A 10,105-nucleotide genomic window follows, 5' to 3' on the forward strand; every position below is an offset into this window, starting at 1 on the left:
CAGCTGTTAGAATACAGATATAAAGTAAATCCTAGCAGATTCAATTGCATAATGTTGATGACAACTTTGCCTCGATCTCCGATGATGAAGTGCAGAAACTGTTCATGTTTCCTCTTCTCCTTCCCTGGTGTCCTCCAAGAGACGAGTGGTAGTGAGGGAAGGGCAGAAGGGTTCGACAGCACAGACTCTCAGGCCTGCTGAATCGAAACTCAGGAACGAGAGTTGGCAGTTGGACAGTTTATTCAAGCTGCATATTGGGAGCTAAGAAACTCAAACTCTGAAAAGAATAGGCAGAATTTTATAGTGTTGAATATTCAGGTTTATGATAATACAGGTCATTTCTATTACTGCAGTTGTTTACAGGTTACTTCTTCATTATGCCAACCAGTAATAATTGTTAAATGCACACTTTAAGATAAAGGTGAACTCCTCCTTTTCTGGTCACAAACACTCATTATTCTCCAAGGACTCCTAGCCTCCCATTATCTAAGAGATAGAGACAGCCGCACATCTGAACTCCCTCATGCTAACACTTCAGCCTCAGAAAAGAAAGAATGACTCTTGTGCTCGTAAATATATCAAGAATATCAAAAGGCACCTTGAAGCACTTAGTCTTTAAACTGTATAGCAAACACATAGTACTGGGTGGCAGTCTTGAGCTTAGCACCCATAGTCTCCAAACTAGATAAGATATATAGATGTAAGGTCAAAGGTACAAAATGAAAACACTCTCAGGAGAAGTCAGTTGTTATCACATCTGTAGCTGTTTAGCAGTGCTTGTCCGTCTCTCCGGCACTTCTGCTTCCACTGGCCGCTCTGCTTGACACACACCCCCAAGAAAGATTAAGCTACACTGCAGGCACTTAGATCTTGTGGAAAATAAAAGAATAACAACCACAGTTGACTTAAATTTATGGTGAAATTCAACAAGACAAAAAGCTTTTTTTTTCTGGCCTTAGGTAAGTTATGAGTGTGCAGTGTGCATGTACAATTTTGGGGATCTTCCACCAGTAAGTCTTTGCTCTTTTCAGTGTGTTACCTCTACTGCAAAGTCAATGTTTTTTTTGGTTAAATTCTACTTGAACACATTTTTACTGAAGATGAATGGTGTCCCTCATTTTCTTACAGGAAAACACTTAGGAAACACATCCAGTTTAATCTTAATTCCTTACCTGCAGGTAAAGGGGGTCACCCAACTTCCTTGTGCTTTTGAAAGTTTCCAAATAAACGAGTAGCCAAAGGATAACATTTTGACGCAAATAAAATATTTATGATACATGAGATAGCTTGCTCAATAACCAGACGACGCAGACAATAACCTACATTATTAAATATCTGCTCTGCTGAATATTCAATGCAATGCCTACGGTCTGGGTACCTGCTACAACAGTATGCCTGGGCAAACATTCATAGTTTTCACATGGTGGGAAGCTTGTAATAACGATGCTGATGACACTTTTAAATGAATGGCTTTTTGATATGTCATTCAAATCAAGGTCCCAACATCAAATTCTTTATTGAAATGAAATATAGTTTCCTAATATTAAGCCTCATGTTACATAGGCTATATAATAGGAAGAAAATTTTAAAAGTATTGAAGAATTAAGATTCTAATTTGATATTGATATATTATGTGTCTTAAGTGTCAAGCATTTAACCTGTAGTGTGCATTACCTCTACACCAGTAGATGGCGACAGTGACCTGCAGCCAGATGGTATCGAGGTGACAAACAAAGGAACAGTAGGGAGAAGTGTTGAGATGCACCCAGTGTGTGTGTGTGTGGGTTTGTGAGTCAGCGTCCCATTGCTTTGTGCAGTGCCGGTACTGGCATGGGATATTAAAACATGGCATCCTCCTCCTGCATTTTAAAAGTGGTTTACCTCTTGTTATTGCAAAGCAGAATATATAGTGCAGTTGTGTCATGTAGTTCCCTCTAAGCAAGTGGTGTCCAGTCCTGAACCATTCCAACCAAACACTACACCAGCTGATTTCACTGATTAGCGCACCTTCGAGGAACTGATTAGTGAAATCAGCTGCTGTATTCTTTGGTTTGATTCAAACTGTGCTTACAGTGCATAGCGCTGGACACTACTGATTTAGAGAGAAGTTTAGTCTTAATCCATATCAGGGATGTGAATTCTGACCAAAAATGTACCTTTTGGTAGATAAGCTATGTATTTCCAATCTATGTTTGTTTCCTCTGGTGGTGACATGAGTATAGTCAAATGAAACAAAGAGCAGGTCTACACAGTAGTTCTTTCTAAATATGAGATAGGATAGCGCACGCTAGGTGGATGAAGAAAAAATGGGAAAAATTAATCTGTCTACCTTCTATTGCAGCTGTAGATCCAATCAAGCCAATCAACACAAATGTCACTATTTTCAGAGGAATTATTTTCCAAAAAACATTTTTCAACATTACTCCACAAAGTTCCACAAAATTACAGGTTTACTAACTGATGAATAAACATCACACCATTTTTTACATTATTATTTTTAGCTACTAATTTATTTATTTTTTACCCAAAACAATTAAATTATTAAATTAAACAATTAATTAAAAAGGCAAGTTGACTTAAGTGTAACCATGCCCCCTGCAGGGCTGGGATCAGGGTGTTGAGTGTCAGATTATGTCCTCAGGCATATGGAGTGGTTTACACTTGTGGTGTCTTCTGTACTTAATTTTAGCGGCTAACTCCGCCTACGCTGCCTACGTCAAGCCCAAGTGCCTTAGTGTGAATAACAAGTGCAGCCTTTCTCTCCCTAATCAATATCCAGCTGGTTTACACTGTTGAATGATCCCTCCCTGCGTTATGCCCCGCCCCAATATCCTGTTTCGACAGGAAATACATCATACTGTGGCAGCAAGATGCTCTCAAAATACCGTTTCATTGTGACTTTAAGTTACCTAGTTGTATCGGCTCGGTGATATAAGGGGAAAGTTCCTTTACTTACACTTTGGTTGTTTTTGGTGTGCCAGTGTATTGATGATTTTGGTCACAGTTAAATACTAAGTCAACTGTGAAAATGACTGAAAGGGTAGAGGATTTCATTCAGGTTCCTGCTGAAATATTGTACACCAAAGGACAACTGTTGAAATTTGCAGAGCACTACAAAATTAATATTTCATGTAGGCTAGTGCTAAACATCTCAAGGACAGCGTTTAAGCTATTTTGAGGGCTAATTTGATTGAAATTGGTCCTTCCTGATGAAGCAGAGGTTCCTCGTCCTCTGAGTCTGCCGGTGGCTACTCAGCAAGGGTTGACTTTTAAGCAACAGAAATATTTGATGTTGTAGATCACACAAGAGAAAATGAAATTACAGTTGACACTGGAACAGGAAAGAATAAAATGTGAAGTTGAGCGAGAAAAGCAGCAAATTGATGAAGTTAGATCTCATTCATTGTGAAATTTTATTTAATGATTATGCTTTTCACAATAATGCAGTTAGATTTAATTTTATTTTTATTTCATAATAACAGGCCTTGGCTTTTTGTCAAAAAAAGTTTTTATTTCTTTTTTTCAAAATGACATATTTCATCATTAAAACATCAAAGGGTGTGGATTTGTCGGATGTGTTTGTTCCTTTACACATAGGCCATCGTATAGTGAGCCGTAGCCAAGTCGTACTGTCAATGATTAGCTGATGTTTGATTGAAATGATTTAGGAATAAGTGTTTGACTGATTGATTGATATCGATTGAGGCTTGTGTATGTATGTATCAGTTGAGTAGCAGGTGTTGTTTAGATTGAAAGTCAGCTAATCCACCTGAGTTGAGCAGAAGACTTCCAGAACACCGAGAAATGAGATCAGCTGCTTTAAGCACTGTGCCAGGAAAACAAAAAGATTAATTTTAAGATGAAATGGATGACTATACTACTACTAATCTCATCTGATGCTAATTTGTGAGCTGCGTTTTGTTGGATCACTCAGTCAAGTTAAAAGCATGTATATTTCCAGAATGAAATACAGTTTTAACACACTACAGTCCCACAACAATACCTGTGGACATCTCTAGCTCCCCTTCCTGCCCTCCCTTCCGACCCTCCCACCCTTCTCTGCTCCCTGAAGTGACCTTAATATTGTCTTGGCTTCTAGTTAGCTGGGGTCTTGCCTTGGCACTGCACATGGATCCACGGGTAATTTCCCAGTTTCCAGTAGCACTCCAGGCTGTTTGATATTCCAGTCCTGCACCATGGTCACTGAAATGAGACCTCACTTCTATATAATAATTTCATTGTACAGTAATTTTATTGTACAGATTCGATGTGTGCATTTATGTGTGTCCTCATCTGTGCGTCAGGCTTAATGTTTTGACATCATTATCTATCCTATAATCATGTGAATGAACATCACCTGTGATGGGAGAGTTGGAGGCCGTGCTTTAAAGTGATTATAGAACAGCTAAGAGACAATAAAGTCATACGAAACAGATCATTAAATGTTTATCTGTATACCAAGTAATATACATCTTGAACAGTAGCTAAACAACATGGTTGCTAAGCGTCACATAAGTAGCAGTGTCAGTATGAGTGATGATTTGCAGTTAGCACATTAATATTTAAATTAACTGTTATGCAGTCACAGGAGTGCGTTTATCTGATATTTTGTGGGTGGAACACTGTGCTCAGTCTAAGTAGTCTTTTGTTTTTGTCTGTCTTAAAATAAATACTACTTAAAAATGTCCTACACTTAAAAATATCCCATGCATTCACAAACAACCTATGTTTATGTGGTGATGGAAGAGTGTGTGAAGAGGAGCAGCTGCAGGGCAAAAGCGTCACATTCTCCCATCCCACATTGATAAATTGGCTCGATACACGTTCTACACTTGGGGTGGGAGGGTTAGGGTTCGCTGCCAGTTACATGGAGCAAAACTTGAAAAACTGGAAATGCAAGATAAAATTAGAGGTGTGAAAGAAGAGGTTTGGCAGTACACCAAAGATGGCTTCCTCACACTCAGACTTTGGCTGCAATTGGTGAGTTTAAATCTTTCATATGTCTGTCCCTGTTTCTGTCTTCGACCCCCGTTCACTTGGCATGAACACGCATCTTGGGTGTTCATATTGTCTTTGTATAGGTCCTTGCTGATCTTGGGATCTTTGGATCCGCTAATGGGCGTCAGTTGAGTACGGCAAAGGATGGCACTAGCCATACCTTAGCCTAATTGAGTGCAAAACTGATCTTGTAGCTTTTTTTTTTTCATATCATTATATTGTGGAGCAAAGATCAAACATAAATTGCCAAAAATGTATTTGGAAGCATGCAGGACCAGGATCTAACATTTAAATTCAAGCAACCTTGAGAATCTGAGATCCCACCTTACCTGCTGCCTCAGTGCTCTCTCTCTGCTTCTTGTTTCACTTATTATAGACTCAGTATTTCAAGAAAGGCTCCAAATTAATTAACAGAATTAACATTGTCAGGCATCTGAGACAACCAGTTCTAGCCTGTGGTTCAGGCAATGCCATGTCAGTAGTTTTGGATATCTTAACTTTACCTTTGTTGACACACCTGACTTCTTTCTGACTGTGGATGTCTGCCCACCACCTCAAACTCAGTTCTAACCCTTGCTCCATCTGATACAAATGGCACCCACTTTTCTGTGAGCCAGTCCTATAAGAACCATGCTTTTTGTTGGACACTTAGAAGAAGAATTTACTTCTCCCCCAACTGTTCTCAAGCTCCACAAGATCAAGAAATACAAATTCTGGGGATTCAGCTTGTACTGAACCTTTAATGTGTACGATCATTGCTGCTTTTCTACTTGAGGAGGAGGCCTGGTTGATGAGCGCTGCTAGTTTACTTGTACAGCTCACTTTATGGTTTACGATTCTATACTTTTGCTATCTTTTGCCACGTTTGTGACACTTTTTTGGTGGCACTGAAACAGGAGTGTAAAACTTTTACCATTTTGGTTCCATTATTTGGCTGCAGTTCTACAAGGCTCTTGTGATCTGTGAATGGACAATTGATTTTGGGCGGGTAAAAAGAATAGTCTCTTTCAGTAAGGAGCTATTCCAGCCACATGTTTCCCTAATTCCTTAAATCCCTCTTGATTTCATTTCTTAATGAACATAAAAGGTCTCAGTTTTCATGGCCTAAACCCTCAATTTGAAATCAGCACCATTCTTAAGAAAGGGAGACTTCCTGCTTTTTGAAGACTGCTGCCGATTTCACTTTGCACAGACAACCAGTCAAATGAAAAAAATGGTGAAGATGTGCTTTATCCTGTATATTAATTGCTTGCTCTCATACTTCTTTCTGCTTTATTTTTTCCTTGATTGTTTCATAATTATGTCTTTCTTACATCTGTTCATTAATTGTCTTTAGCATTCTTTCCTAATTTTAAGTATTTGCTCATTTTTATTATTTCATTCGCATTTCTTTGAACTGCACAATGTAAGATAGGTACTATATAACGATTTGATAATTTTGACCAGATGTGCTCCAGCAAATTCATAAGTTCTTGAGATGTCGTAGCGTGGGTTGACCTGACCTGTTCTGGGCTGGGACTGGGCCAGGATGGGCTGAGACTGTACTGCACCAGTCAAATGCTTCACTGGAAATGGTGTATGCAAAAAATAAGTGGCCACACACTGAAACTCCTCATTAGAAGTAAATATATGTAAAAGTCACAATAGATTTAGTGAATATACAGCATATATGTGTGTATACCGACTACACCACTTGTAAGGAATCCCGACTCAGGAACAGGGAACAAGCGAGATCTCACACTCACAAAAACATCAGAATGCCAAACATAGGCCCCTGCTGTCAATTCAGTCTGACTCAAGTAACAATAGTAGTGACAACAGTTGCATAACACTAGCTAGTGCCTGCAGCATACCTGTTCTCTAACTTGTCAGTATACCTCTTTTCCCTCTGTGTTGAATAGTAAGAAAGTGCACATAATAGTGGGATTTCTCAACAACTTGCCATCTTTATAAGGAATGTAATTATTACGAGGGGAAGTGATGTGTGCAGCAATCTGCCTTTTGTGAGGGAAAGAGCCATCCGATTTCAATGCAGACACCAGAGACGCATGTTAATGTCAGTAAAGGGGGCCTGAGCTATCTCGAAAGTATCACATTCAGCCATACACTATTTTAATTCACCTGTATAAAACCACCGAGTATATGTATCAAGGTTGTACTATGATGATTACTATGACTACATGGCATTGCATAAGTCCTCTGCCAATAAGCATATTTGCCCTATCAAAGCTACTGCATTAAGTTACTTATTAACAAATGCACTAGTGATTTCTAGGTGCTCAGGTGGAGGAGGAGAGGGTGCCATGGGGTGTATGCATGATTGGAGTGAGTGAAACTGTAAACTCCATCTGTTAACACCAAAGTGCTGTGGTAGCACAGTGTTGTTATAATTATGAGAATCGCTGAACAAAATATATAAATCATGCGTTGACTTAGCCACTAAAGTTAGAAAATCACTGAGCTGCTTCCTAGTATGTGGATGTCTTCAGACTGCAGTGAAGACTCTGTCCATGCTTGTGACTTCTACCGTACTGTCTGGTGTACGGGCGTACATGTATTTCCCTAATGCAGCGCTCTGTGCTGCTTAAACAGTGCATACCATAATTCCCCTATGCAGTGCGTATTTCTAAAAGCGTTACACACAAATGAACAGAGATCAGAGCCTGACTCTTACAGAGGCTCTCCTCCTGCACGTAATAAATAAAGCATTAAACTGTCATCTTCTGAAGGACAGAATCAGACTCATTGATCTTGGATTGTCATTTTATTGACTAATGGCTCCACATGCTGACCTTGCTGACTGTCAGCGCTCTTTTATAACTGACTGGTCATCAGTAGCATCAATGATAGGGTTGCATGATAGCTGTTCTATGGTACAACCCTTTAGGTAGTTTGACAGGGACACCGTAGTGCTATAGTCTAAGAAATCGCTTAGAGAGCTCTTCAGTCTGAGAAGTTCAAGTTGATGGACAACTGTTTGACAAATGATAGAAAAACTTGAAGTGAAGATAAAAAAGTCTATGACAAACATAGCCCCCTAGCTGTAGGAGTATATTTAAATGTGCTGGGTTTGACAGCTGTGGGGCATGAATGGTCTTTCCATTTTTCTGAGAAAACAAATAATCTAGCTACAGCTCAGCTCAGCTACAGAAGTGGGCCTGTGACCAGAGAGCTGTAGTTTAAAATATCCCAGACTGGTTGACAAAATTTGGGCGGCTAAGTGAATGACTTGTGCATCCCAGTGGCCAACAGCAGGAGACTGTGGTTGTACTGGGCAGCTCCCAGGTGTGAACATGTGTAACTGTGGGAAGGGAAGGAAGGCGTTTGCTGCAGGCTCAGCAATCTCTCCAGCATGCATGCTCAGCATACCTTCCCTGGATAAATAAGGATTAAAAACCAACATATGCACTGCATGCTCCTTATTGGTATACTGCTCTAAAAATGTAACTCCCTCTCTGTAATGTGTTGATGTATCGCTCCAACTATTCACAGAGTGTCTTAGACACACATAAATATGGCACTGACTATACCTTTGAGAGAGAGAGAGAGAGAGAGAGAGAGAGAGAGAGAGAGAGAGAGAGAGAGAGAGAGAGTGAGAGTGTGTGTGTTGTGAATTGCCATAAGCTGTGGTGTACTGTATGCCAGTTGCTTGACTGAAGCAGACACACACTTCCATTACGCCAGATTGAAATCTCCACTGGACCACGTAAGGAAGTAATGTGTTGGTTAAGCGGCCCGGACTGTGAGTGATTTATGCGCATGCTGAGCCCATCAATAATGGCACAGGAGTAAATCTCTTGATTTCTCACCAGTTTTTTATCTTTACATCATTAATTTTCTTTCAGGAAACCTTCCTATGTGTGAGGACATGTTTGTCTATAGATGTTTTCTCAGGTTTGTACGTAAATATATCAGTGGAGGCAAAGCCTTCATACACACATTCACATGCTTTTTTTTATCAATTCAACACAGAAAAACAAGACTTAATGAAATTAGAAAAAAATGAAAACACTTGAAAACACCAATTCAGCCTATTTTAGACCCTACTAATTCTGACTTGCCATTTTTGGTCTCCAACATTATTGATGTAATTGATCGCAGCAAAATAACTTACTCAATCTTTTACCATGGATCAGGTGAATATTTTTGTGATCTGTGGAAGTGATGGGTGCATATAAACCAAGATTTCTGCACCAAGAAAACAGTTACAAACTCTGCCTGTGGTGCTGGATCACATACCCACACACTCAAATATGCACGATCTCATTTATCTAATAAGTTCAGGTGTTATTTTATGTCCCTTGTCATTTTATGCATCTTTCCCATGATGTGTACTGTTGTCATTTAGATTCTGCTATCTAATTCAGTTGTATCTTTGCTTTCGTTTGTATTGACGTAAGATGTTTTTATAAGCTTTTTTTTATCTTGTATCTTATATTTTTTCTGTTTTTTTTTATCATTGTATCTTACCACTTTTTACACGGTTTAATCACTTGCAAACTACTATCTAAATTAAACCTGTCCTTACCGGTTGCTCGGGTGCAACCCGAGCACCCACTGTGTGAATCTGCATGTTTACTCCCATTACAGCGAGGGAAAACCCCTGTAAACAACAATCCCACCACATAAAACCACCCACAAAAAAAGAACCTCTTCCTCCCCCTGGCTGAGGCAAATCCCTGCTTTCAACAGAGTTACGTACCGAATCTGCAGATGGCTTATTCATGAGGGACAAGAAGAAATGTCTAAAAGAGATGAAGTCAGCTCATACCTTCTCCTCTTTATGGCTTTCGCACCCTGGCCCTTTCTGTCTTTCTAGCGGTGAGTGGCCTGCGACACGACTCTCCTCTTACTGAGATGACAGTTCATAGTCTTATCACACACATGCACCCAGTCCCACTGTTAAAAATACTCCTGGTGCATACGCTTGCACGCACACAAACACACACACACACACACAGTCACATACTAAATGAATATATAATGGTTCTGAGACAATGTGGGTAATACTAGATAATTAGATAAACCACAGAAATTAGCTCCTGTATGTAGGAATGAGTCACCCATACAAGTCCCACAGTCAACATCAAATAGTATTGTGTGTGTT

This window comes from Centroberyx gerrardi, chromosome 3 (genome assembly GCF_048128805.1).
Source record: "Centroberyx gerrardi isolate f3 chromosome 3, fCenGer3.hap1.cur.20231027, whole genome shotgun sequence".
In the NCBI taxonomy this organism is placed as follows: domain Eukaryota; kingdom Metazoa; phylum Chordata; class Actinopteri; order Beryciformes; family Berycidae; genus Centroberyx; species Centroberyx gerrardi.